Below are 25,855 nucleotides of genomic sequence, written 5' to 3' on the forward strand. Positions count from 1 at the left end.
AAACCCTTAATTACAGTCCCAACATGATGTCTCTTTTCTGGGAATGAGAAGGGTTTGTGACTCTTTCGTCACCAGCCCTCAGTGCAGCTTTGTGGATGGGTGGGCAGAAAGGTGCTCCTACTGGGAACAGGTCACGGGACAGTGAGATCACAGTGAAGAGAGAAAGTATTTTTTTTAAAGATTTATTTATTTATTTGAGAGGGAGGGAGAGGGAGTGCACAAGTTGGGGGAGGGGCAGAGAGAATCCACAAGCAGACCCCCCCCGTCCCCCCCGAGATGGGGCTTAATCCCAGGACCCTGAGATCATGACCTGAACTGAAATCAAGAGGCGGCCACCTAAAGGACTGAGCCACCCAGGCGCCCCAGGAGCAAATATTTTTGAAGACCTGCTATGGCTTACATACATTATTTATCTCCCCAAAAAACTTGAGATAAAAAGTGTAATTCTCATTTTACAAACGAAGAAGCCAGGGCTAAGGGAAGATAGCCATCAGGTACAAGGTTACCCTGCCATGAAGTGTAAGAGTGGGGATTCAAACTGTGGTCTCCCAAGTTCTGTAGCCCATTTCCTTTCTGGTATGTTGGCGCTTTTCAAACTTCTGTATGTCATAACACACAAAGAAGAGAATGCTGGTATGGCACACTGGGGTAAATGGAGGAGGCCGTACCACCCTAGGCCACTCCAGGCTATTCCAAGACATGAAGGCATCATTATTTCTGGGCCCATGTGTGGGCCCACACATGCTACCCATATGTGGCACTGGTGAGGAAGTTCTCCACTGGGTCATGCTGCATTGCAAAGTGATACCCCTGAAGCTCATTCAGCATGTCAACAGTGAGGTGAGTCCGACGTTAGGAGCTTCTTCATTTGGCCAGGTCCTTTCCTAAAGCCAGTGACATAACGCAAGTCGGAGAACTGGTCAAGGAGATTCCTTCCAGCTGTTCTTTTTTTTTTTTTTTAAAGATTTTATTTATTTATTTGAGAGAGAGAGAGAATGAGAGATAGCATGAGAGGGAAGAGGGTCAGAGGGAGAAGCAGACTCCCTGCCGAGCAGGGAGTCCGATGTGGGACTCGATCCCGGGACTCCAGGATCATGACCTGAGCCGAAGGCAGTCGCTTAACCAACTGAGCCACCCAGGCGCCCCCTTCCAGCTGTTCTAAAGGAGGCCCCAAATTCCTAGCCAGCAGGTCTTCTCGGTGGTGTGCCAGGACCGTGGACAGCGCCCATCAGGCCCTTCTGGGAGCTAATGCTGGGTTGCACCTGGCTCTCCTTTCCCTAGACAACCCCCCACCCCCAGGGAAGAGAAGGTCCACATCCTCACCGAATACTCACCTGGCAGCACCTGATGGAGTCACTCCAGCAGGTGACTGTTCACATTCCTCGAAAGGTAGCTTTATCAAACAACACTCCTGACCTGGAGTGGGATTTATAACCACAGGGGCCCCGGAGTCTTATAATTAAAGAGAAAATGCAACCAGCAGGAATTTGAGGGTGTGGACCAATGAATTCTATTTGTGAGTAAAAGAATAGGTGGCAAATTCGTGGTGCACAGAATCCAGAGGAAATTCTAATTTAACCAGAAATTAGAAATGATAGAATACAACGAGAGGCAGCTTGTTATCTCCAAATGAACCACGAGTAGCCTTGGAAGATCAAGCGGCAAGTCGATGGGACAAATGCAGTGGATGAGAGATGAACTCCAGGGCCCAGGAGCTGGGGCATTATTTCCTCCAGCCCATGCCTGCCCCACCTTCACTCCACAAGAGGCCCCAGTCAAACAGGGCTTTAAGTCTCAATTCCCAAGTTGGAGACTCAGGCTGCTCAGGACTCGTCTGACCCAGAATTATTCTCCAATAAACTATACCTGGTCATGAACACGAGAATAAGGTAGTACAGCAACCCACCTTGCCTCTGAGCTTATCTTCCCACCTGTAAGTTTTCTGTACACAGTGAATATCTAGTTGTTTTAATAACCGGATTTATCCATAGTTGAACCATGTTTTAACTTACATAATTACTCATGGGGGTGGGGGACAAGGGGAATTTTCAAAGGAATATATCTGCACAAAATGGCTGCCTGTGCAGCAAGGGCTTCTGGGAGAACTCTTCGTGTCCTCTGGGGGTGGGATGGGGGAGCATTAATGCTTACACTCCAATTATCCACCCTCACTTACAGGAACTTTCTCAAGATCAACGGTGGTTTGGAGGTACCAGGCAGGAAAGGATAATACGGGCCTATTCTCCCAGGGCTGGTGATTTCTCAGAGAGGGAAGAGATGAAGAAGCAGGAAGACGCAGATGCCAAGTTTCCCAGAGCAGCCACGGACTCCAGTGGCAAAGCCCCAGGGGTGAGGACATTGGGCTCTCCATGGGACAAGGCTAGGAAGCAAGCAGCGTCCCTCTGAGCAGCCCAAGCCGGCAGCTGCTGTAGATAACCTTGGAGTGTTAGCAGTTTTGCTCTGGGGTCTGGGGCCTCACCAGAAACTGCTGCGAGTCCCTGGCACGCACTCTCCAGCAAAGAAACCTGACACACCAGACCTCCCACCAGGGCCCGGCCGCCCTGGATTCTGCAGATGCAGACATCCTCAGGGCAACATCCAACCTGCTCGGACTCTTCCCTCACTGCTTCCAGCACCAATCCCTGACTTGCATAAACTTTAAGGAATGAGGTCAGGAGTGGTAGAGATCGGGAAGAAAAAGACCAACAGGACAATAAAGCACCACAGTGGAGTCTGGGATCTTCTGCTGGATTCCAACCCACCTGGCACCACAGACCAGATTCCACAAACCTTGGAAGTTTACGTATGTTCATTCTCTACCAAATTCCCATTGGTGGAGGCTCATTTCCCCCTTCCTCAGGGCACTAGCTTAAAGAATCAGACCCATAGGCTTAGACCGCCTCATCTGGATAAATGCTTAGGTAGCCAACAAATATTTATTAGGAACTTACTGTGAAGACATATCACATAAGTGGTTCAGAACATAAAGTTTGGGTTCTGCCAGACCTGAGTTCAAATTCTCAGATTGCCACTCACTACCTGTGTGACCTTGGGCAAATTATTTCACCTCTCTGAACCTCAAGTCCCACATCTGTAAACTGCAGAGAGCAATATCCATCTCCTGGGATTGTAGCAAAGATTAAATGAGATGGTGTATGAATAAAGCACTTAGCACAACACAGAAGCCTCAGTAAAAACCTGGATATTATCACTGTCTGCCAAGCATGGCGTGAGCTGCTGGAATCCAGAACTCAGTCACCCCTCCTAAAAGCACGCCAAGTAGGCCTTTCCCCACAGGTCACTGGCCCACCCGTCTAGGGTAGCACACCAATTCAGACCCATCTGCGGTCTTGTGCTTCTGCCCTCTGGAAGTCTGGGACACGAGGTGGGGGAGGATGATGTAAAAGGACTTTGTGGAGGCTGACTGACAGTCTTTTCCCAGCCTGGTGCTCCAGATGTTTGGCTGTGAGAACTTCTTGCAGCCCAGCCTAGGAGCGAGCAATAACTCAGATCTGCTTCCAGGAAGAAAGCTCAAATCCATCTTTCCTTTAAACTCTTCTGCTGCTTATCTTAGCAGCCTTAAAGGGACTGATGATGAATTGTCCCGCTGCAGCTAACTTAGACAGGAAAGGAGCATGAGGGGAGGGAAGGTGCACAGGCAGCAGGAGCCTGCTTCTCAAGAATCCCCTCCTCTCTGAAATTTGCTCCCAGATCCAGTGGGGAGGGCATCCATCCAGGGTGCATGTACCACACACACACACACACACACACACACACACTGCCTGGAGTAGATGGAGTCCCCTGGGCCAGCATGGCCTCTCTTGCTGCACTGGGGATCCCTTTATTGCCTTTACTTTTGAGGCACACACAACTTAGCTCAGCACCAAGTCTAGACACATTACACAAAGAGAGAGCGAGGGGCCAGGATCCCTCGGGGAAGGCAGGAGACACACTCTCCTCTCCGGGATGGCTGTCATGCAGCTTCCAACTCCATGGTGGACAGGACAGGTTGTGGGGAGTCCACCCAACAAATGCCACAACTTGAGAGAAGGCCACAGTCATGCACGATCCGAAAGAGTCAAGGTCTGTGCGGGAGCCTCAAGCCGGAGCTGTTGCAGACAGCCGAGGGCACCCATCAGATCCAGCACGGCTCGGCCCTCCACCCACACCCCGCCCCCCATAACCCTGTTCTTACTCAGGGTGTCCTGGGGAGACCTGAAGTTTGGGAAGAGGTCAGTTTAAAGCTGACTTATGGGTCCTTCTCAACCACACGTGAAGCCCTGGCACTTTCATTCGTCTCCACATCCCCTCTCACACCAAGGCACAAGGGCAGGCAGAAAAAGAACCACCACTGGTTACAGGCCATAAAGAAAGGGGTGGGGAATCAACCTTTTTACGAGCATCCGCCAGGTGTCTAGCACTGGGCTCCGAATAAGCCTGAGGAAAAGGCACCATAAGCATCCCTATCTTATAACTGAGGAAACCAAGGCTCCAAAGGTAAAGTGACTTGCCCAAGGTCACCCCATGCCGGCACATGGCAGAGCACGGGGCCCATTTCTGACCACAACCACAGAGCCTCCCCCAGAGCCTCTGCTCCAATCCCCCCACCCCAGCCTGGCTCTGCTTGCCTTGCCTGGGGGGCCAGCGCTCTGGGACTCCTGCCCAGGAGCCAGGCAGCCTGAGTTCTGCCTAGCTCACCCTGAGGACTTGCCCACCTCTGTGACCCCGAAACACTGGGAGCTCTGGTGTTTCTGCTCACAAGTCCTGGTATAGATCTCCATTCATCTCATAAATAGCTGACACACAACTCTGTGTGTGACTCAGGCCAAACGAACTCACTCCAGTCAGCGCTGGTGGGCACGATTTGCCTCCTGCACTGAGTCACTCAGGCCAAGCTGCAAGGATTGGCTGAAACTCACCACCTACTTAGCAGCAGCTGCTTCGTTAGAGAAAAAACCAGCACAGGAGCCGAAACCTCTGATGGTCCCAATGGACAGGCCACAGCCAAGGACAATCAGGTGTGACCTCAAAGCCCTTCCTGCTTGGGTGACGGGTCCACCCCACTGGACCGTGGGATAATGTAAGCACAGCATGAAATACGAGCATCCTTCACTGTTAACCTCAACACACTCTGACCTGGTTCTCCAGACATCAGTGAGAATGTCCAGCACAGCCTAACAGTTAGGCTCCAGCTAAAGTTTTGGTTCGAATATTTTTGGAGCCATTACAGGATTTTCTTAGCTCCTGGAAGTTCCTATTAACAAGGACAGTGCCCTCGCAAGCATCTTCCTTCTCTACACCACTGCCCTGTCTCCCCACCCCAACCCTCCTGCCTCATTCTCACAACTTAATTGCCCCCAAGGAAGCTCTGTTTAGAAATTTCCTAATTCCTAAATGTTTTTCAAAGAAGGAAAGAGGAATGGGATTTAAAAAAAAAAATTTTTTTTTTTTAAACTCCACTTGACAGCAACCGGGTCCTATAATGTGAGTGGCCGCGGGATTTCCTAACACTTAGAGCCCTGACGGGGCTGTTGGGCTTTTAAAAGATAACACTAGGTTTCCTTTCTCAGCGGCCGCGGCCCTGGGGGAGCGGGCCTCCCCAGACTACCGCGAGCATAGCTTGGGAGCACGGTGCGCACAGGTATAAATGTGTCAGAGGCCTCTCCCGAGACGGTCCTCCAGACCTGCACCCCGCGCACGTCCCCCATCTCCGCCATTCGGTTGCCAGACGCGCTTCCCTCGAGGGAAGATGGGCTCCCCGCTAGCTCCGAATTGAGCGAGGTCCAGCCCTAGACTGGAAATTAAATATTCATCTCGGGCGTGAGCGCTCTGCTTCTCCTGCCAATGTTACTGTCAAGGTCAAGGGCCTGAAGCCGAGCGGCTGGGACTGGGGTCTCCAGCCGCGCAGAAGCCTCCCCGCGGGAACTGCGCCCTGGGCGCGCAGCTCCGGGCGGCCACACCGGCGGGGCCTCCAGCCTGGTCCTCCGCGGGGCGCTTGCCTCTGCAGCTCTGCCCGATTAGCTCCGGAGTTCTTGGGCCCTCCTGAGCCCCGGAAGCAAGAACCCGTTGGCCAACCCGTGAGCGCGGAGCTGGGCACCCCCGGTGCGCCGGAGGAGCGCGGGCCCCGGGGCTCTGTCGCCAGGCGACAGCGGCTGGAGCGGCGGGAGGAGCCCGGGGCCCGCGCAGGCCGGGCGGGTACCTGGCAGCGCCGCCTCGCACCTCCGTCCTTAGGCCTTCCTGGCTGGGGCGGGGCCGGAACAGCTAAAGTTGCGGTGGCTGGCCGGGTAAAGCCAGGCGGGGCGCGGCCGGCGACTCACCTGTCCAGCGGCACACCCGCCGAGTAGCTGCGGTCCCCGACGGGTGGCGGGCGCACCGCCCCTCCCGCGGGCAGCCCGAGTCTGGCGGCGGCGGGCACCGGTCGGGGCTGGGAGGGGACCTGGAGCTGCGCGTCCGCGCACGCGACTCTGCTCGCTCCTCGCTCCCTCGGTCGCCGCCGGTCCCGGCCCAGATCCCGCCCGCGGGGCGCTCGGGCCTCTGGGGAGCAGCGCGGGGACCCAGGTCCCGCGGCGGAGACAGCGCGTGGGGCTCCGGTCGCGGGCGCCGAGGGCCGCCCTCCCTGCGCCTTGGCCGCGCCGGCTCTGCGGAGCGGAACGGAGCTGGGCGGAGCGCAGCACAGCGCGCACTGTTCCCTCGCTTTCCGAAAGGCCACCCTGGCGGCGGGGCGCCGTGACGCAGGCTTGACTCACGCGCGGGTCCGCGTCAGTGCGAGGCTCTGGGGCCGCAAGCGAGGCTTTGATGGCCGACGACGCAGGCGGAGGGGGTGGGCAAGGGGGAGGGAGAGGGGCTAACCCGGGAGCAGCCTCTTGAGGCGCCGGCCCAGGGGACCCAGAGCCTAGGACAGCATCACCAGGGCTTCTGTCCTCAGAGAGGAATGGGGCCCCGATGGCCAATGACCCCCGGAGTCCTGGGCCTTATTTCCTCACCTTTTCAGGAGCAGCTCTTTGGCCGTCCTTCATGAACTCAGCTCCAGCCAAAGTGCTTACTCCCCTGTCCTAGCCACTTCCCCTCCCTGTCTTCGCGCATTTTCCCCCTACTTGCAATTCCTTTTCCACTCCACCGTCCTTCCGTCCTACCACCCTGCAAGACCATTCCCTGTGCAGTTCAACTTCAATACAGCTGTTGAGCTCCTCTTGTACCCACGGGCAGCAGGGGTTGAGAAGATCAGAGAACCGCCGGCGGAACCTCTCGGACAGACAGAGGGGGTTCCCTAGATAGACAAAATACCAGGCCGAAGGACTGGGGAACCCTACAAGATGGGGAAAGTAGGGGATGATGAAGGGAGAGGAAAATTCTGACTGGGCTCTGAGGAAGGCCTTGAGGAAGCAAGTTGGGATCCTAGCCTCAAAGCATGGGCAGGACTTCAACAGACAGAAAGGGAGAAGGTTGGCCCTTGTGGAGGGGAGAGCATGACAAGGACAAAGATGTCAGACAGTGGAGAAGGTGTGCAGGGGAGGTGACTGCCTGAGCGGGAGGGGTGGGGCAATAGGGGTAAAGTTAGGGAGGTGGGAGCCATCCTCCCTAGCCTTGGAGGGCTGGCTGCATGTGGAGTCTGGGATGAATTCTCTCTGCTCTAGGGGACCTTGGCATTAGAGACAGGGTTTGGGGAGGTGGAGGCTGATTCTCAGTTGTCCTACTGACAGGCAATACTCTGAAGGCTCTGAGATTTTACGCTTGGAGTCTAAAGGGTGAACTTGCCACGGTTTCATGGATGGTGGCAGAAGACGTGAGACTCTGGGGCCGGAGACAAAGGACTTCATTACCGGTGGTGTGGCCGGAGGCAGGAGCTTCACTTTCAAATCATTTTCCCTTGATCTCCAGACCCCATGGGAAGGGCTGCGTCCTGGTGATCCTGCACATGCTGAGGAGTTCTAAGTTTAGAAACCCCAATCCTTTATAATGGGCTGCAAGCAAATCTGCCAACTTTTGCCCTGGAAGGAGACATTATTATCTTAGCAAACAAGCCCATCCTCCACTGAGCGAGACCGTATCTTCCAAAGCTGTTCACTATGCAAATATCCTCAAAAAGATAGTCTGGAGCAAAAAGCCACCAGTGCCTCTGCCCACGAGACTTGCAGAAATGTGAGACTCCCATGGAGACTTATCTCCTAATGGACATCTATCTTTTCACTCAACAGCTACTGTGTTGGCTAGTGTTTACCTGGTGCTGTTCTAGGCCCTGAGGATACAGCAGAGAACAGGACAGATAATGATCCCTATCCTCATGGAGCTTACGTTCAAGTGGACCCAACCAATAACACAGAGTGGAGTGAAGGGCCATGGCAGGAAGTAGCAAGTGAGCCAGGAGCAGTGCCAGAGGTGAACAAACAGAATGTGACAACTGACCTGGTGAGGGATGGAGAAGAAGGATGGGGTCAGAGATAGGTGGTTTTAGGGCAGGGGAACTCACCAGCGGGTGGTGTGCTGATGGGGAAGGATAGGACTTTGAACCTTACAGACCTGTTTTTTTTCATCCCGACTACCACTTACTAGAGACCTTGAGCAAGTGATACCACATCTCTGAGCCTCAGCTTCCACATCTGTGAAATGAATAATACATGCCCCATAAGGTTGTTATGATGATCAGATGAGATGATTTTTTTAAATATCTGGTATTACATCTGATATGTGTGCTTAAAAAATGACTGTTATCAGTGGTACTATTAGATGATTTATTATTATTAACTAGGATAGGGAATCTCAAAAGAGGAACAGATTTGAGGAGCAGTAGGGAAGAAGGTAATGAGATCATGGATTTGGGACATACTGAAAATAAAATGTCCATGGGATAGCAAAAGGATAACCGGAAGACGTCCACTGCTTCTCTGCCTGTATATCACATCAACCCAGTAAAGCCCCAACCTTGAATGAACTCAATACTTGGTTTCTCTATGCCAAGTTCTCTAGAGAAAAACATACTGTGGAGCACACAGGTGTCCCTCTGCTTTTCATGGTTACCAACCCCAAGTGGGCTCTCATGTGGCACAACAACCTTCCTATGATTCTCTGGTCAACTTACTTCTCCATTCTGTTGGAGGCCACTGCAGGCTTCTCCACTCTCCTACATACGCAACCTGCTTCCATTCCCTCACTCCCACTCACTCTCCTCAACTCACCTCTGCCCATCATGCTGCCGAGATGGCTTTCTCTCGCAAAGGTCACAGGGGACTTCTGTGTCACTAAATCCATGGAACAGCCTCCAAGTCCTCATCTCCCTGAGCCCTCTGCGATTCTTGTCTTGGCTGTCCTCTCTCCTTCCTTCTAGCACTCTCTTCCTAGGGTCCCACATTCCCTGGGTTTCCTCCTACCCTTCTGGGTAGGAGGAAACCCCCGCCCCCGGTTTCCCCTGCTGACCTTTAAATGCTGGACCTCCCAGAGCCCTAGCCTTTTCACCCTTTGTACCCCTTTCCTAGACCATCTCCCAGACCACTGACTCTCATCTTTACATCTCCATTCCAGACATCCTCTGAGCTCCATATACTCAACTTCCTACTCCCTCTTTCCACTTGACTCCCTTGGAATCACCTCCAACACAGATGTGCAAGAAATACATTCAACATTCAAAGCTCTACCCTGTAAATATTCCAGAGTTCACTTCTTGCTCCTCCTCTGGTCCTCCTTGGCTCCGTGAATAGCTGAGCCAATCAGAAACCCAGGGATCATCCTTGAGACCTCCTCTTTCTCACTCCGTTGTGAAATCTGCCACTAAATCCTGGAGATTTCATCTTCTAAGTACCTCTAGAATTTGGCTACTTCTCTTTCATTCTGCTGCCATCCAGTCCAGACCAGAATAATGGCTCACCTGGACCCTCACTATCACCTCCTGATTCTAATTCCAGTCTTGCTGCCTTTCTCCACACAGCAATGGCACAATCTTTTAGAAGTCCAGATATGATCACAGTCTTCTCAAGTTTGCAGAGTTTGGCCCACATCTTCAACACGTCCTTCCAGACCCTCCCTCAGCCCTAACCTCGCTTCACACCCTCCCCCATGGCCTTCCCTACAGCCCACTGCCTGCTCCGACCTCCTCTTGGCTCTCCTACACGCCCCCTCCTTCCTGCCTTGGCCTTCAGCCATGTCCCCTTCTCTGCCAGAGAGCCTCTCAGTCCCCTTCTCCTCTTCCCTCACTCCCTGCTCACCCACCCAGTTCACCTCAAACCCTAATTCTTCACACCTCTCCTGAGCATGGAGAAGAATTCAGTCAACCTCCCAGGTAGACATTTCTTTTCCTTCATGGCCTTTTTCATGACTGTAATTGGATGCCTAATGGTGTGACTGTCTGCTGACTGATGGTCTCCCTGGCTGATGGGTAAACTCCTTGAGGCAGAGACCACGTCCATCTTTACCACAGGGTGGACCCTCCGTAGGGATTTGCTGAAAGAATAGATAAAGTGTGGTTAGAAATATGGGTGTGAAGTCCAGGAGAGAGGGCTGGAGACATAGATTTGGACGTCATGAGCGGAAAGGGGGTGCTGAAGTAGAAGACAATCGAGAGGACAGAACTTGGGGGGCTGTGCCTGCTTCTGTGGGGCAGGAGGAGCAAGAAGGATCAGGAAAGAAGAGAGAAAAGAGTCAAGAGGTGAGAGGACAGTGTCTATCACAGAAGAAAGCGTTTCCAGAAGGAAAAGGTCATCCACAGTATCAATATTTGCAGTGAAGTGAAAGAAGTTGAAGCCCAGAAAGTATCCTTAATTGAAGCTCCTGACAGGGAGAGGGGAAAGAATGCTTCCGCCAAGAAGTCTTCCTGAACCCTCCAGCTCTCAGTGGCCATCTCCCCTCTGAAAATCTAGAAAGCTGATTCTTCCTTGCCAGGCCTATGGAAAGATATTTAAAGTATATAGTATAATACTACGAGGTAAGACTATTAGTATCCCCAGCTTACTCATAGAAGAACTCAGGCTTGGTGTCCAAGTCATACAGTGAAGTCCATCCCAGGTACAAAGTCCTTGCTCTCAACCTTGACACTTAGGGCTTTATAATGTAGGTTCCCCCTTCACATGTCTATGCCTTGCCTCTCAAATTAGAGTGTGGCTGCATATAGGGCAAGGACCTCTTCCTCTTCATCTCTCCATGCCTTGTGCTCCCCTCCCCAATACAGGACTTAAACATAATAGGTGCTCAGTCAAAGTTTACAGGCTGGGCAGTCCTGTCAAGTATGGAGGGTCCAACACAATGACCTAATCTGTTCTTCTAAATACTGGTCCTGCTTGGAAGAGGAGACACATTTACTGGTGTGTAAGCTCCCTTCCCCAGCTCTTCCTGTTCTACCCAAGCCTGTCTTCCTGAAAAGAAAGACCCTGAAGTCGTGCTACTAATTTTTATTTCTCTCTACATGAATCTAAGGAATGCTACGCCCAGGATCATTAAGTAGTAAGATGCAGGAGGAAGTGTTGGCCGTGGCTTTTTCCAGGACACAGGGAAAGAGCCCAAATGGCAATTCACTTAAATTGTTTTGTGTTTCTGAACATCTGAAACACACAGATGCTAAGCTATGATCTCTCTTTTGTTCTGAGTGGGCACGATTATTAGTTTTTCTAGTGCGGACATTTTAAAAAGGCCCCAACATTCTTTGACTGTGTTCTCTTCAAGAAGTGATGCTTGTGTCTCCTCCTTTTGAATCTAGGATCTGTGATGCCCAAACAAGAGAGGGAAGTTGTGTATATTTCTGGACCCAGGCCATAAGAAAATGGTAGCTTCCATTCTCTCTCTCAGGATCCTTGCTCTTAGAACCTGACTGCCATTCTGTGGAGCCCACAGAGAGGCCCACGTGAAGAAGAGGCCCCCGGCCCCCAGTGTGGGCTGAGCTCCTGACCTTGCCAGCCAAGCAAGTGAGTCATCTTGGAAGCAACTCCTCCAGCCCACTCAATCCCCCCAAGCTGACGGTGCATGGAGCAGAGGCAACTGCCTGGCTGAGTCCTTCCCAAATGCCTGACCCACAGAAACCATGAGATAGAGAAAGGTGATTATTGCTTTAAGCCGCTGTGTTTTAGGGTGCTTTGTTACACAGCAATAACCAGAACAGCCAGGTAATTGCTGAATAAGCATGGAAGGAGCAAGAAGGTCAGTGACCACGTGCTACTTTCACACCTTGGAAACCTCCCTCACCGATGACTTAGAAGCAGAAAATGGGCCTTTTTCCATAGCCATCCCAGGAACCCCATCCTCCCAAATTCATTGAGTTAGATCAGCAAAGGGGAAGAGCAAGCCTTACCCAAGTAGTGTTTAAAATGTAAAACATAGCTGATGCTAAAGTCCCCACCCACCCCTGGTACTGTGTGTGTCTTTAGAGTAAGTGCTAGGCCTACTGTAGTTCCTTGAGGATGGTTATCCCGTTATGGCTTCTGAGGATAAAACCCATCCCCGTGGGTATGTGGAATTTCACCTGAATGAAATGCTGTATTAACTCCCCGGAGGAAATGGAAATTGGAACCTAGAACAGGAGCTCCGATCTTCTGCCGGGCTACCCCCACTCATGGCACCTCTGCTTCCATACTTCCTTTTCCTTGCCTGTGGCTGCCAGCCCTAATCAACTGTACTTTGCTTTTCCAATGAGACCCTATGGGCTTCATCAGCTCACCAATCAGCTGGAGTCGGCAGAAGAAATGACACTCATCAGCCGTCTTGAGTTAGAAAATGAGCAAGAAAGGGAGTCTCGGCTCTCAGCGGCAGGGATTTGGAAGCAGTGTGGGGCAGTAGCACGTGAGTGTGTTGGAAACTCAGGCGCTGTGGACTGGTGCCAGAGCTCACCGTTTCAACTCCCCCCGCCCCCGTACTAGCGTGGGACCTCTCGGGACCTAGTGTTCCCACCTGCGAAATAGGGATAAGAATAGCGCTCTCCTGGGTGCCTGGGTGACTCAATCAGTTAAGTGTCTGCCTTCAGCTCAGGTCATGATTCCAGGGTCCTGGGATCGAGCCCCGCATCCAGCACCCTGCCCCACAGAGAGTCTACTTCTCCCTCTGCCTCTACCCCACCCCCTGCTCGTGCTCTCCTCTCTCACACTCTCTCTCTCAAATAAGTGAGTAAAATCTTAATCAATCAATCAATAAAAGAATAGCGCCCTCCGCACAGGATGTTGAGCATTAAAAAGAACATGTTTATACCAGCAGCTGGCACAGAGTGAGGACTCCATGGGTCCACCGCTGCTGGGATCATGATCACAATGTCAACAATGGTGACGGTGACAATGACCCAGTAAAGAGCTGGGCCACAGCTTGGACAGAGGTGCTTCCAGCCAGAGCCCTCTGTCCTGGGGTCCTGTGTAGATGGAACAGAACTGAGCCCTGGGAGGAAGCTCTGCTAGCAACCCCAGCTGTCTGGAAGGTCACCAGTCCAAATTTGAGCCGAGTGTAAAGGAGGGAGCAGTGGGACCCTGAGTGGGGCGGGGACTTCCCTGGCAGAGTCAGTACACAGCAGGCAGCCGCCCCCTCACCTGGCCCATCACCTGGTGCAATTTGCGGGGGGGCAGCGCGAGCAGGCGGGCAACAGCCCTTCCTACTGCTCCCAGCCCACCTGCTCCTGTCTCCATTCTGTGGGTCTCTTTGCAAATCCATCTAAATCATATTTGGGCAAATCTCCTCTGTATCCGGCACTGTGCTAAGTTCAGTCAGCTCACGGCTGAATTCCCAGGCAGGGTTTACACCATCAGCCAAAGACAACATGGAAGGTGTTAAAAAGCTAAACAACTTTCCTCTGTATTGGCCAGGGCCTAACAAAAACCCCAAATCAACCTCAGCGGTGAGAGGACAATGATAGACTTCATCCACGTATAAGGGAAAGCAAACTTTCCTGAAGGACTTTGTTAGCCCCTGGGGGTTTATGTTCAGCTCAGCTTTTGCCCTGAGCATTAGGTTTCCTGGAAGAAGGAATAGGATTCCCTCATGTGCAAGTAGCATATATGTACATATATGTAATAATTTAAGTAAGAATCTTTGTAGAAACAACACAGATGATTTCATTACCTTTTACATATTTGTTTCCTGTTTCTCCAAATCCATCATTCTTGGTTCCATCAAGAGCTTACGTGAAAAGTTTTTGTATATTTCAAGCTATAAATAGGAAGCAACAATGGGAAATGGCTGCTAAAGCAGCTAACTTAAGCTTGAGCGACATGAATAGAATTATCATTTTCCAATGATGGCATGGACGTCACAAGTCCATGTAGCCTCCTCGCTGGAGCTTGAGGACCACTGTAGAGAAATAGTGAGCAAGCGGGGACGAGCTTGTGAAGGGACCCACCATGTCCCCAACCCCACAGACCTAGGTCTGGATCCAGCTGGGCCTTTTAGAAGCTGTGGCTTAGGGAACAAGTGAGAGATAAAGTCGGAAGGTGAATTGGATTCTGTAATGTGTTAGGCTGGAAACTTCTACTTAGGTTGAAAGGTAAAAGGGAGCCATTGAAAGTTTTAGAGCATGGCAGTGGCATTATGGGTATGACTTCCTAGCTAGACTTAAATGGGAGGTGGCAACCCAGAGCCCTTCAGAATTATCCCTGCCCCCTGAGAGGAGACTCCCATTTCTATTCCCAGATCCTACCTCCCAGCAACTTCTAGAGAGTCTCTTCACTCCTGACCGGGAATCCACTCCTCAGTGTCTAAAGTGGAAGCCTCACTTCGGGTTCTGAGAGAATCCCAGTGGTGAGCAGGTTGGGGGAGGTGGGGCAGAATTGGAGAGGAATGTGAGGAAAGAGAGAGTCAGGAAGAGATCAGAGGCCCCAGGAAACCAGGGAGGGGCCTCCCGATTCTTTCCTGCACCCCACACCTCACCTTCTTCCACTGGGACTCAAGCAAGCCACTGAACCACTTGGGTCCTCATCTCTTCTTTCGATGTGAGACAGTCAAGCACAGGATGGAGGAGAGGTATGAGCAGCCCTCTGCAGGAACAGGAAGCACCCCACAAATGCAGGCCAGGCCCCAACCCCAAGGCAACTCCAATCTCCTGCTTATTGGAACTGCAACACTGCCCCGGAGAATCTGACCCCACAAAGTCCTTATCAAGCAGGATGGGGTGCCCTGACTAAACACAGCCCTGCAAAGTTCGCTTCACTTTACACAAGGACTCGCCTTGCTTTCTTTTTCTGAGGCAGTGTGATGTACAGAGTCAGATAAATCCAGGTTCTGAACCAATCTTGCCAAGCGATCTTTGACGATCACTTAATATCTTTGAACTTCATATTCTTTATCTGGAAAATGGAAATAATATTCAGTTCTCTTATCTCACAAGGTCCTTGTGAAGATTAAAGAGATAAATCAAGGCAGTATTATCACTGTTGCTATTAGCAATAGCTCACGAAACACTACTGTAAGCATCTTACACTTACTAACTCATTGAATCATTAAAAAGCCACTTACTGAGTTTTAAAATATAATTTGCCTTATCCCCTTAAAGGCTGAAAGTTTCATTTAAAAAAATAATTTGCAACTGAAAAACTTAAACAGTACAATTCAGTAATATGATTGGATGCAAAATTAACATGTAAAAATATCTATAACCTTCAGATATACAATAATCAGTAAGAAGATAATAGAAAGGCTTCCATTACAATAGCAAAAACAACAACAAAAAAGAAAAATACTTAGAAATAAACTTAAAAGATGTATAGAAAATCTGCATGAAGAAAGTTCCCAAATGCCACTGAGAGATCCAAAAAAACAAACAAACAAACAAACAAAAAAACACGTTTGGACAGAAGAAAAGAAAGGGAAGATAAAACATAATAAACATGTTAATTCTCTCTAAATTAATCTGTAGCGTTAAAATGACCTCAATGAAAATAACACAGGATTTTTTTTTCTTTTTAGCTAGATGAGCTAATTCAAAGGTTCACATGTAAAAAAAAAAAAAAAAAAAACCAGCAGGAATAGCCAGGGGAATTATGAAAAGGGATTTGTGTGGTGTAGGGCATTAACCCATTAGGTGAGAAAGCAAGTTTACATTCATGTCGTCCTAGTATGAGAAATACATGAGGCAGAACACAGAGTCCATAAATATACTCTGACTTAGTCATTTAGGTCATGATAAAGATTATATTTTTTTCAAGTGACTAGGGGAAAAATGGATTTTTTTAAAGATCTTATTTATTTGAGAGAAAGCACACATGCAAGTGCGGGGAGGGGCAGAGGGAGAGAGAATCTCCAAGCAAACTCCCCACTGAGCATGGAGCCTGACATGGGGCTCAATCTTACAACCCTGAGATCATGACTCTGAGATCATGACCTGAGCCGAAACCAAGGGTCAGACGCTTAATCAACTGAGCCACTCAGGTGCCCTGGGGAAGATGGATTTTTAATAAATGGTATTGATTTGGCCACCAGAAAAGAAGTAAATTTGAATGCCTTCCTCACTCCTTACATCAAATTGTACATGTACCAGGATTAATAAATGTAAAATTAAAAAAAAAAAAGCCATAGGAATGCATCCAATGCAGTACTTAGAGGGATATTTATAGCCTTAAAATAGCTGTATTAGGAAAGAAGAGAGATTGAAAATCAATAAGCCAAGCAACCATCTCAAGTCTAGGAAAATAGACTCAAAGGGAACAGAAGGAAGAAAATGATAAAGACAATGTAGAAATCAATGAAATAGGAAAGTAAACATACAGTAGAGAAGATTATCAAAGTCAGAAGTTTGTCCTTTAAAAAGTCTAATTTTTTTAACAAAACCATACAAATACTAAAAGAAAACATGGAGAACTTATTCTGATGTTGGGTGGGGAAGAACTACCTAAATATGATATAATCACTGGTTCCCGTTTACCTCCGCTGCTTTATTGTTCCCCAAATCACTTATCATCATCTGGCATTTGATTCACTTTTCTGTTCATTTGCTTGTTGTCCGCTCCCCAACTAGACCAACACTGTATCCCCAGCACTTAGAATAGTCCTGCCCTATAGTAGGTGTTTAGAAATATCTACCAAATGACTGTTTAAAAGAAGGGAGAGGTATTTCTTTAATATATAAAGAGTTCCTAAAATCAGTAAGAAAAAGAGAGAAGGATATAAATAGAAAGTTTGTCGAAAATAAAATACAAGTGGCTCTTACATTTACAAAAAGATGTTCCATTTCATTCATAATAAGAGAAATGGCAAATTGAAAAACAATGAGACATGGGCAAATAAAATTTTTTAAAAAGGTTGGTAACAAACAAGTTGCTAATCGGAGATGATTTAAATTGTACAATCTCTGAGGAGGATAATGAGACCATATTATCAAAATTACAAAGGCACATACCCATTGCCAATTAAACCACATCTACCAAAATTATGAAGGCACATACTCGTTCTGAACATGTGTTTGTTTAAAGGCATTTGTTTAAAAATATTCCTTGCAGCAGTGTTTGTAAAAAAAAAAAAAAAGGAAACAATTTAGATGTCTATCAACAAGGAAATGTTTAAATAATTTACGGTACCTCCACACATTGAAATTCTTTGCAGCCATTAAAATGAACAAATCTGCTCTATATGTTCTGATTTGAAAATGTCTCCAAAATGCATTGTTAAATGAAAAAATATGCAGAATAGTGTGGAGAGGGTGGGACCACTTGTGTATGCTGCACGTCCTTGGAGAGGCATAAAACATTTCTGGAATGATACATAAGAAACTGATAATAGTGCTTGCCTCTAGGGTGAGGAACTGCATGGCTGCAGGCAAGCAAGGAAGAAAGATTTACTTTTCATCACGTACCTTTTGAATTTTAGACCTTCTGTCTGTACCATGTATATTTGGTCTACCCATATCTATTTCTATATGCATATGAGACCTCTAGGAAGGGGATGTCTGAAAGTGGCCACGGTCACTTCCTCTGTGGCAGGGGCTTGGAGGTTGGAGGACCTTGGAAGGGAAACTTCGTACTGGACTTAGTTCATTTTAATTTTTCTTTGACCATGTGCCTGTATGACCTGTTCATTAAAATAGCAAAAATGCCTTTCTCCTTTCTCCTCTAGACTGTCCCTTTCCGCCGCTCTCCCCTGGACCCCCGCCTCCCCTCCTGTCCCCTGTGCTCAGGCACACGCAGCCACTCTCTGCAGCAGGGCACGGTGGGAAAAGCATGGACGGTGCGATCGGATCCACGTTCTCATTCTGACCCACAGCTTCTCGTCCTCACCTGTAAGAGGGGGATAACACTCGTATGTATATTATAGGGCGCGCGAGGATTAAATGAGAGAACATATGTCCAGTGAGTGAGCAGTAAGCAATAGTTACTGTTAGCATGAACTCTGCTTTTCTGGAACATGGCTCTAATGCCTGTGGAGGGTTGGGTGGCTGAACCTTTGAAGTCGTGTGCTTGGAAGTGTACTTCCTCCCTTTTATTGGCTACCTCCAAACTCTGAAGGAAGAAAGAAATGGTAAAGGCTTTGAGGAGTCACAGTATCTTCTAATATTTACTGAGAGCAGCGAGGATACTCTCTTGTTTGTAAGGGGAGGTAGGAGACGGTGAAGGAGAATACCCCAAATTGCCCACATGCCCGCATCCTGGGGCCCCAAACTCTCAGCCTGAGACGAAGCACTGTCCTTTGGACATGGGAAGGGGGTGGGGAGTCTGCTATAGTAGGAGCAGCATCCTCTAGGAGTGTGTGAGGAGGGGAATGTGCCAGGAGACATAGGAAAGGAGGGGGCTGTTTGCCCCACAGGCATGGGGAGGGAGAATCAGGTGCAAAACCTGCCTCACCCCAGGGCCAGCACGCAGCTTTCAGTACCAGAGTCAAATATAGACCCATTTCCATAAAAGCACCAGCCTGCTTCTATAAATACCTCAGCCAGTTTTCCGGGGTTCTCATGTGACTTTGATGCCTACCGACTGCGGGGATCCGTCACCATGGTTACCAGGCCATGTGACCAGCCACTCTTCATTCATGGCAGGTTGCCGCATCCTGGACTGGGGGTGGGGTGGCGAAGGGGGGCTGGAGGGAGGACCGAGGAGAGGGAGAATGGGGATGAACAATGAATAAAGATAAAGTGTCCAGTCTTGGGGGAGACTTGCAGAGCTCTAGCCTTCCTGCAAGGATGCTCTGACAGAATTATTGATCTCTCCAGGCTGGCTGTCAGGGAAGAAACGTTTTTACTCGAGAAGCAATAGACATCCTTGCCTGAGTCTGAGAAGCGAAGGTTCAGAGCTGGAAGTCACCTTAACAATCCTCTAGGCCTCTACCCTTGTTGTCAGATGAAGAAAACCAGGCCCAGAAAGGTGGAGTGACTTGTCCAAGGTCACACAGGGAGTCAGTTGCTAATCCCGGGCAAGAGTACGGTGTGTGTCAGTAACAGGCTCCTTGCCACCTAACTGGGGCTCAGCTCTGGGCCGGGGGCTGCGGTGGGCCACAGAGATAGAAGTGTGACTCTGGTGAGTGGGACTTCAGGGATCTTTGCTCCCACCTCGCTGGGATAGGTCTTCCAAGGGAGGTGCAAACAGAGCTCATTTAGTCCGTGCCAAGGCTCGGCCCCACCCCCCTGGCTGATAAACGCACAGAGAGTGGCCAATAAATCAGGAAAACTTCTGTAGCATCAAGCAAAGCCAGATGTCATCCGCAGTAATCTATGGAAATCTTTTTTTGATGGGCATGTCCCAGATCTGCCCCCTCCAGCTGAATCCCTCAGATATCACCATGTCCTGCACCCTTCCTTGCTCGGTGCCAGGGACGAGATGAAAAGTTGAGAAAAGAACGCTCCTTGCCCCTGCAGGGCTACCATGCTCAGGTACATATGGACAAGCAAACAGAAGAGAATCGTGTTAAAAAACAGCTGTGCTTGGGGACGTTCTCGGGTCTGGAAGCAGGACGGGCCGCAGAAGTTAGGGAAGGCTTCCAAGAGGAGGTCGGGAGGAGGACATAGCCTGGCAGGTGGATGCGAGGAGCATTCTCAGGGGATGCTGGGAGATGGACGGGACCTGAGTGGTCAGGGTGGGGGACAGCGCTCTGCCTGAGGTGGGCCGAGGAGGAAACACTGGTCAGGTGTTGGGGTAGGACGCTGGTGACCACAGAGCCGGTTCACATGATTCAGTCCCATGGGCCTCCCAGGCAGCAGTGGAGGGCCCAGGGGGAAACGGATTCAGAGAAGACAAATACTGAAATATTCCTGAAGGAGACAGAGAGTGAACGCAGACCTCAGCTGTGGGCTCTGTCACCACGTGGTCATGAGACAGATGTCCAGCGGGCCCCACGGAGGTTCAAATCCACCGTGTGGGAGGCTGGTAGCAGCCGAGCGGCCTGGGGCTGGCTCAATCTCCCTTATTCTTCACCTATGCTCTCCATGGAGCTGAGGACAGAGCGCCCACCTGTCCCACCCCCCTCACGGACTGACCGTAGCAGCCCAACCCCAGCCTCCAAAGCTAAGAGCAGGTACTCTGATGAGGAGGCCAGGCCGCCCCGGCCACACCTCCTCTGGGCTTCACACGGGGCCGAGCACTTACCCTGGGTGTGTTTACTTCACCAGGACCTCCAGCTGCTGGATTCCAGAGACGAGGCCAGGCCCTCAACCCCTCCCCTGGCTGGCAGCAGGGGCCTTGAATGAAAGCACACACTCATTCAGTGCTGGGTGGTATTGATCCCACGGTGCAGACAGACCTGAATCGGATCCCGGGCCCCGTCGCACACTTGTGCGCCTTTGGGGGGTTTAGTGAGACTCTTGGGCCTCAGTGGCATATCCATGAAAGGAGATAATGACCCCGACTTTGAAGACCAGTTGGGGAAACTAGAGATAAGGGGTACACAGTGCCTGGTGCGCAACAAGTGATTGTAGAAGTCAGTCATCTCTGTATGGTGGGCACATGGGTGGGGGCACTTCCTCGTGGGTTCCCGGCTTCACGCTCTCTCGACCCAGGATTCTCCTGGGCCGTCCCCCCTAGCTAGCACCTTCCTGGGCACCAACCCTTCTACCTAGAAGGTCCTCTCGTTTGGCTCCACTCATCACAAGCCTCTCTGTCCTTCAAAGCCCCATTTCAAGGGCACGCCTCCCTGCTGGGTTGCCCGATCGCTTCCAGCAGACAGGGTGTCCCCTGGGTGGATTTTGCCAGCACCATCACTGGCCACAGTCCCACAGTGTTGTCCCTCAGCACACAGCACGCCCTGCCTTCAGCAGGGCGTTGTGGAACACCGTTTACCATGCTAAGAACCTACCGTAATGAGACAGAGAGGGTAAGTGACTTGGCCATGGCCACACAGCTAATAGGTAGCAGAGATGGAAGTTAAACTCAAGCCTGTCTGGTTCCACAGCTTCTGCTTGGAACTTACTCTTACTTGACCATCTTCACGCTCTCCCACTATAATATAAGCCAGCGCGGTGTGGCAGAAAACAAAACAAAACAAAACACAGCTCCTGGGGTGAGCTGGAAACGGGCATAAAAAAAACCTTTGCCACCGACAAGTTGGGTGACCTTGTGTAAGTCCTTAACCTCTGCATCTGTTTCTTCACCTAGCGTTGTGAGCGGTTTAGCTAGATGATATGATGTGCGGGGGGGGGGGGCATCCCATAACAGCGAGTGTCACCCCTCCCACGCCCTGCTTTCCGCAGGAGGCTGGTTTTGCCACAGGAGCACGGTTTTGCCACAGGAGCACCGGCCGGGACTTGAGAGCATACCAGCACCAGCCCCGTTCTAAGGGCTACTGTGTATCTTTTCATTTTCTTCCTGACACCACCACCACAAAGAAAATACTCTTAGCATCTCCATTTTACAAAACCAAAGCTTCCAGAGGGTGAGAAATTTGCCCAATGTGACATAACAAAGCCGCAGAGCTGGGATTTGACCCAGATCCATCGGACCTCAAAGCCCGAGCTCTGAACCATGATTCCATGTGGCCTCTCCGCAAGGTAAGGGAGGGATGAGTCCTCTTGCATTTCTGCTGCGAGGTAGTTGAAGCAGGGATCACAGCATCCATTTTGCAAATAGGAAAGTAAGAGCCTGAGGATGTTAGGTGACTTGCCCAGGTACCAAGCCAGTTGATGGCAGAGTCAGTTCTAGAACTCAGGGTTCCTAAACCCAGTGCTCCACTTTCTGTCTTGCTCCCTGATGCCTGTGGCTGAGATTCTTGGGATGGAGACACCAGGACCCTGGGACCTGGGCCAGGAATTTGGCCACAGGCCTTAGCCTGGCCCAAGAAGCCTCCAACCATGGAGGAATTTGCTTTGAAGACAAAGGATGACTCCTGGCAAGGAGAGTCGTTCCTATTTCTGTTCCAGACAAATGGGAAGCTGCTGCAGATTCCATGATAAATCTTTTTGCTAAAGATGATGCATCACTTCAAGCTGGTTATATGCACAGAGTCTTTGGACATTATACAAGTCAATTACCGAGACCAAGTTCTCAGCACTGAGCAGAGATATTTTCATCAAGTGGCTGTAACAGAGCCAGCGCCTCCCAGGGATCTGGCTGGGAAGATGGTCCACTTTGAGGCTGATCCCGGGGCAACTACAGACTGGTGAGACCTGCCCCACAAGCCCCCGAGGAAAGGTGCCCCCACTGCCATCATAATGACCATCGGGTTGCGCTTGCCCCTGAGGTCACCCCAAGGCTGCTGGGCCAGCCAGGATTATTCTGTCCAGGATCCTAATATGCCCTCACTCTCTGCTGCCTGGAGTTGGGGAAATAAGTGTAACACTCTGGGCCAAACCTCAAGTACAGAGCTGCCAACAGGGCCTTGCTTCCCCAGCCTCGGAAGCACTTCCCCCAGACCCTGAGGAGCTCCTTCCCTGAGCCCAGAACACTCCCAGGTCATCTCACAGCTCACTGAGGCTGGCCCCTGGGAACTGCTCCAGGCCAGCAGATCCAGCTTTTCCTCACCCCTCAAACCCGAGAGCGCACACAGCTGGTACTCTGGCGTCAGCAATTTTAAACCTCATAGGTTTGCTGCTCTGAGACGGTCTTCCCCTGGCCTGAGTGTGGTGTTGTTTCACATCTACGGTTTGAGGTCCTGGCCAGAACACTGGCTTGGAAGGCATGGGCTTCACTTACTGCTATGTGGTTTGGGGCAGGTCTTTAGCCTCTCTGGGCCCCGGTCGCCTCTTCTAAAAATATGGCAAATGGTTCTTCCTAGCTCCAAAATGCTAAGCTTCATTCTCTGGGATCCCAAGAAGGCGGTTGGAGATGACTGGAGCATAAGAGGAAAGGGCTGAGGGTGGTAACTGATTAAATGGAGAGAGCAGGGGCCTGAGTCACACAGAACTTGAATGTCATGCTAAAAATTTAGGTTTTATTTTAAAGGTAGTGGAGAGCCAGGGGAAATGTTTAAGCATGGGAGTAGAATTGCCAGATTTAGCAAATAAAAATACCAGACAGCTAGTTAAATCTGAACTGGGCATCCTGTATTTTCTCTGGCAACCTGCATGGGAGGGACAGAGAACGCTCTTTGGCCACCGAGTGGAGAATGCACTGGAGGGGACAAAACCGGAAGGAGACAGACCATGCAGGACGCTCTTGTTATATTCCAGGCAACAATTACCAAATTGTAATATTTGTTGAGCCCCTGTTTTTTGCTGGCATGAAGTACTGTGTACGTACGGATGCATCTAATTCTCATGACAAGGTGCGATATCTAGTATCATTTCCATCTGACAGACAAGGAGACTGCCACAACAGAGAGGTTGACTAACTTGCCCAGGTCACACAGCTACTGGCAGACCTGGGGTTGGAGCCCAAAGCCCACACACTTAACCAGCTGCAATGTACTGTCACCCAGGGAGCCAGGAGAGCATGAACCCGGGCCAGGCAGTGGGAGCTGTGTGATAGCCCCTGGGTGGGAGTCGGGACACTGTGACCGGCAGAGAAAGGAGAAGGGAGCTTGGGAACTGCAGTACGTCCCAGCGACCCTCACGTTGTCAGATCCCTCGACATTTTTCCAAGTAGGAAGAGGGGCTCGTGAGCAAAAAAACTAGCACTTCTTCAGCATCTACTGAACAAACACCACGCAGGGTGCAGGGGGAGCCTCAAAGTATTTAGGGGGCATAATGAACAGGGCATGGTGGTTGACTGGATGTGGAGTAAGGGCAAGAGGGAGGGGGAGGAAGACTTGGCACATTCTGGTTTGGGATGGCTGAGGGTGACATTAACCAGAGAAAGCCTTTGGGATGGTGAACAGCATGGGGGGCTGGGCCCCAGGTGTGGGGTGTGGGAGAGAAGATGTGTTTCAGTCCAGGACATGCTAAACTTCTCAGGTATAAGGCCATGAGGCAATGGAGGCCCAGAGAGTTCCAGTGACTCTCCTGGAGTCACACAGACTATAGGTGTGGGGCCACAAACAGGAACTGAAGTCTCTTGACTATATCTGGGGTGCCTGGCCCCGACAGAGCCCTAGTCTAGCTTCAAAAATGAGATGAAGATGGAGACACCCCAAAACACAAGTCGGGGTCAGTATGTGGGGGCTGCTGTTGGATGCGGGTTCTGGAGCGTCTAGGAGCTCAGCTCTGACAGCAGATCTTGCCCGCTTGACCTCTGAAATCAAAGCCAAGGGCAGAACTAGGCTGAGTTTTAGGCACTGTGAGCCAAGAACAGTCTCCCTGCAATGGGTCTTCTCCACCTGCAAAAAGAGAACAGTAGCCACAGCAGAGTTGTGTTGAGGATTCAGCGAGGTAAAGACATGGGAAACCTTGCAGTGTGCAAATATAATCTGTGATTGTGCTATAACTCCCTTCTTCTGCCTCTGTCACCACCCCCTCCCCCTTGCGTCCTCCTCCTCTTCCTCCTCTCCCCCACTGCACCCTCCCATCTCCTCTCCCCCCCCCCAGCCCCCCTCCCCCATTTTAGGCCTTGGGACAGAGCCTGTTCCAGGGATATCTGCGGAGAAGCGGCCTGGGACGAACGTGCCACCTCCCATCTCAGCCTGCCTGGCTCGCTCCTCCCTCTGGCTCCTCCCTCTGGCTCCTCCCTCCTGGTCTCCGGCTTTCTACCCCTCCCCCCCCCACACACACACTCCCCGGGACACAGGACGTCCCAGCACGGCGCGGCCAGCTCGCCTGGCCTTGTCTCCTGCGGACCTCCTCAGTTCCCCCTCCCTGCCTCCGCGTCCCCTGGCCTCCACGGGAGCCCCGCACACACTCACGCGCACTCACGTGCGCACACACGCAGGCACGCTCACTGTTGCCCGGGAGCACCGCCGAGGCGGCAGTGGGGACTCACACGAGAGGCCCCCGGGCATGAGGAGGCTCTGGCCTGGTTGGCCTGGAAATGCACAAAGCAGATCCCCAGGGACAGAGCGGGAGCCTGACGTCAAACCAAGGCTGAAAATACAGTCTGGAGAGTCACGCGGCACCGTGAAAAATGAGCCGCTCTCCCCAGCCAGAGACATGGCGAGTGGGGAAGAAACATAAATCCCAGCTCTTCAGAGTCTCCAAACGGCAGGGGTGGCAGCTATTAGCCTCTAGAATGTCTGCGGAGAGGTCTCAAGGTCCCTAATGCGCCATTCCATTCCGGGGGCCAAGGCACCCCCTCCCCACTTCTGAGAGCAGCCAGTGCCCTGAAAACCCAGCGGGGGGAGGGGCACAAAGCAGGAGAAGAGGGGTTGCTCCAGTGCCCACCCCCACGCCCGGTGTGTCTGGCTAAGCCACTGCGTGGTGGGGACACGACCTCCCAACCACACCCAGAGGGCCCAGAGAGCCAGGACCAGTGCCTCGGTGTGGGGCTCAAGATCCCTGCAGCATTAAGCCCTGACACCCTTTGCTGCCCTTGGGCAGCCTGCCTTCCCATCTTTTTCTCCACCTACTCACCCCCACAAGTACTTATTTGTTACCCCTTTAGTGTAGGAGGAACAGAGGTCCAGAGCTGTCGCATGGCCCAGTCCCAGATGACAGGTAGCCCATGTCAGAGGACCCCAGCGTCCT

The 25,855-nt window shown here is 51.0% G+C and overlaps 1 protein-coding gene across 2 annotated transcripts in view; it reads right to left on the minus strand.

Annotated features, from left to right (window-relative positions):
• The window catches only part of SLC6A17 (solute carrier family 6 member 17), a 48,567-nt gene extending 41,905 nt beyond the window's left edge, over positions 1–6,662 (minus strand). For both annotated transcript variants that reach the window (XM_025872624.2, XM_073896183.1), the window contains exon 1: positions 6,318–6,662. The gene's annotated coding sequence lies outside the window, so the exon portion shown is untranslated. The remainder of the gene's footprint in view (positions 1–6,317) is intronic.
• Between the last annotated feature and the right edge of the window lie 19,193 nt (positions 6,663–25,855).

The sequence above is a fragment of the Callorhinus ursinus genome, unplaced genomic scaffold, assembly GCF_003265705.2.
Source record: "Callorhinus ursinus isolate GAN/ISIS: 27379988/994484 unplaced genomic scaffold, GSC_fseal_2.0 scaffold9, whole genome shotgun sequence".
Lineage (NCBI taxonomy): Eukaryota > Metazoa > Chordata > Mammalia > Carnivora > Otariidae > Callorhinus > Callorhinus ursinus.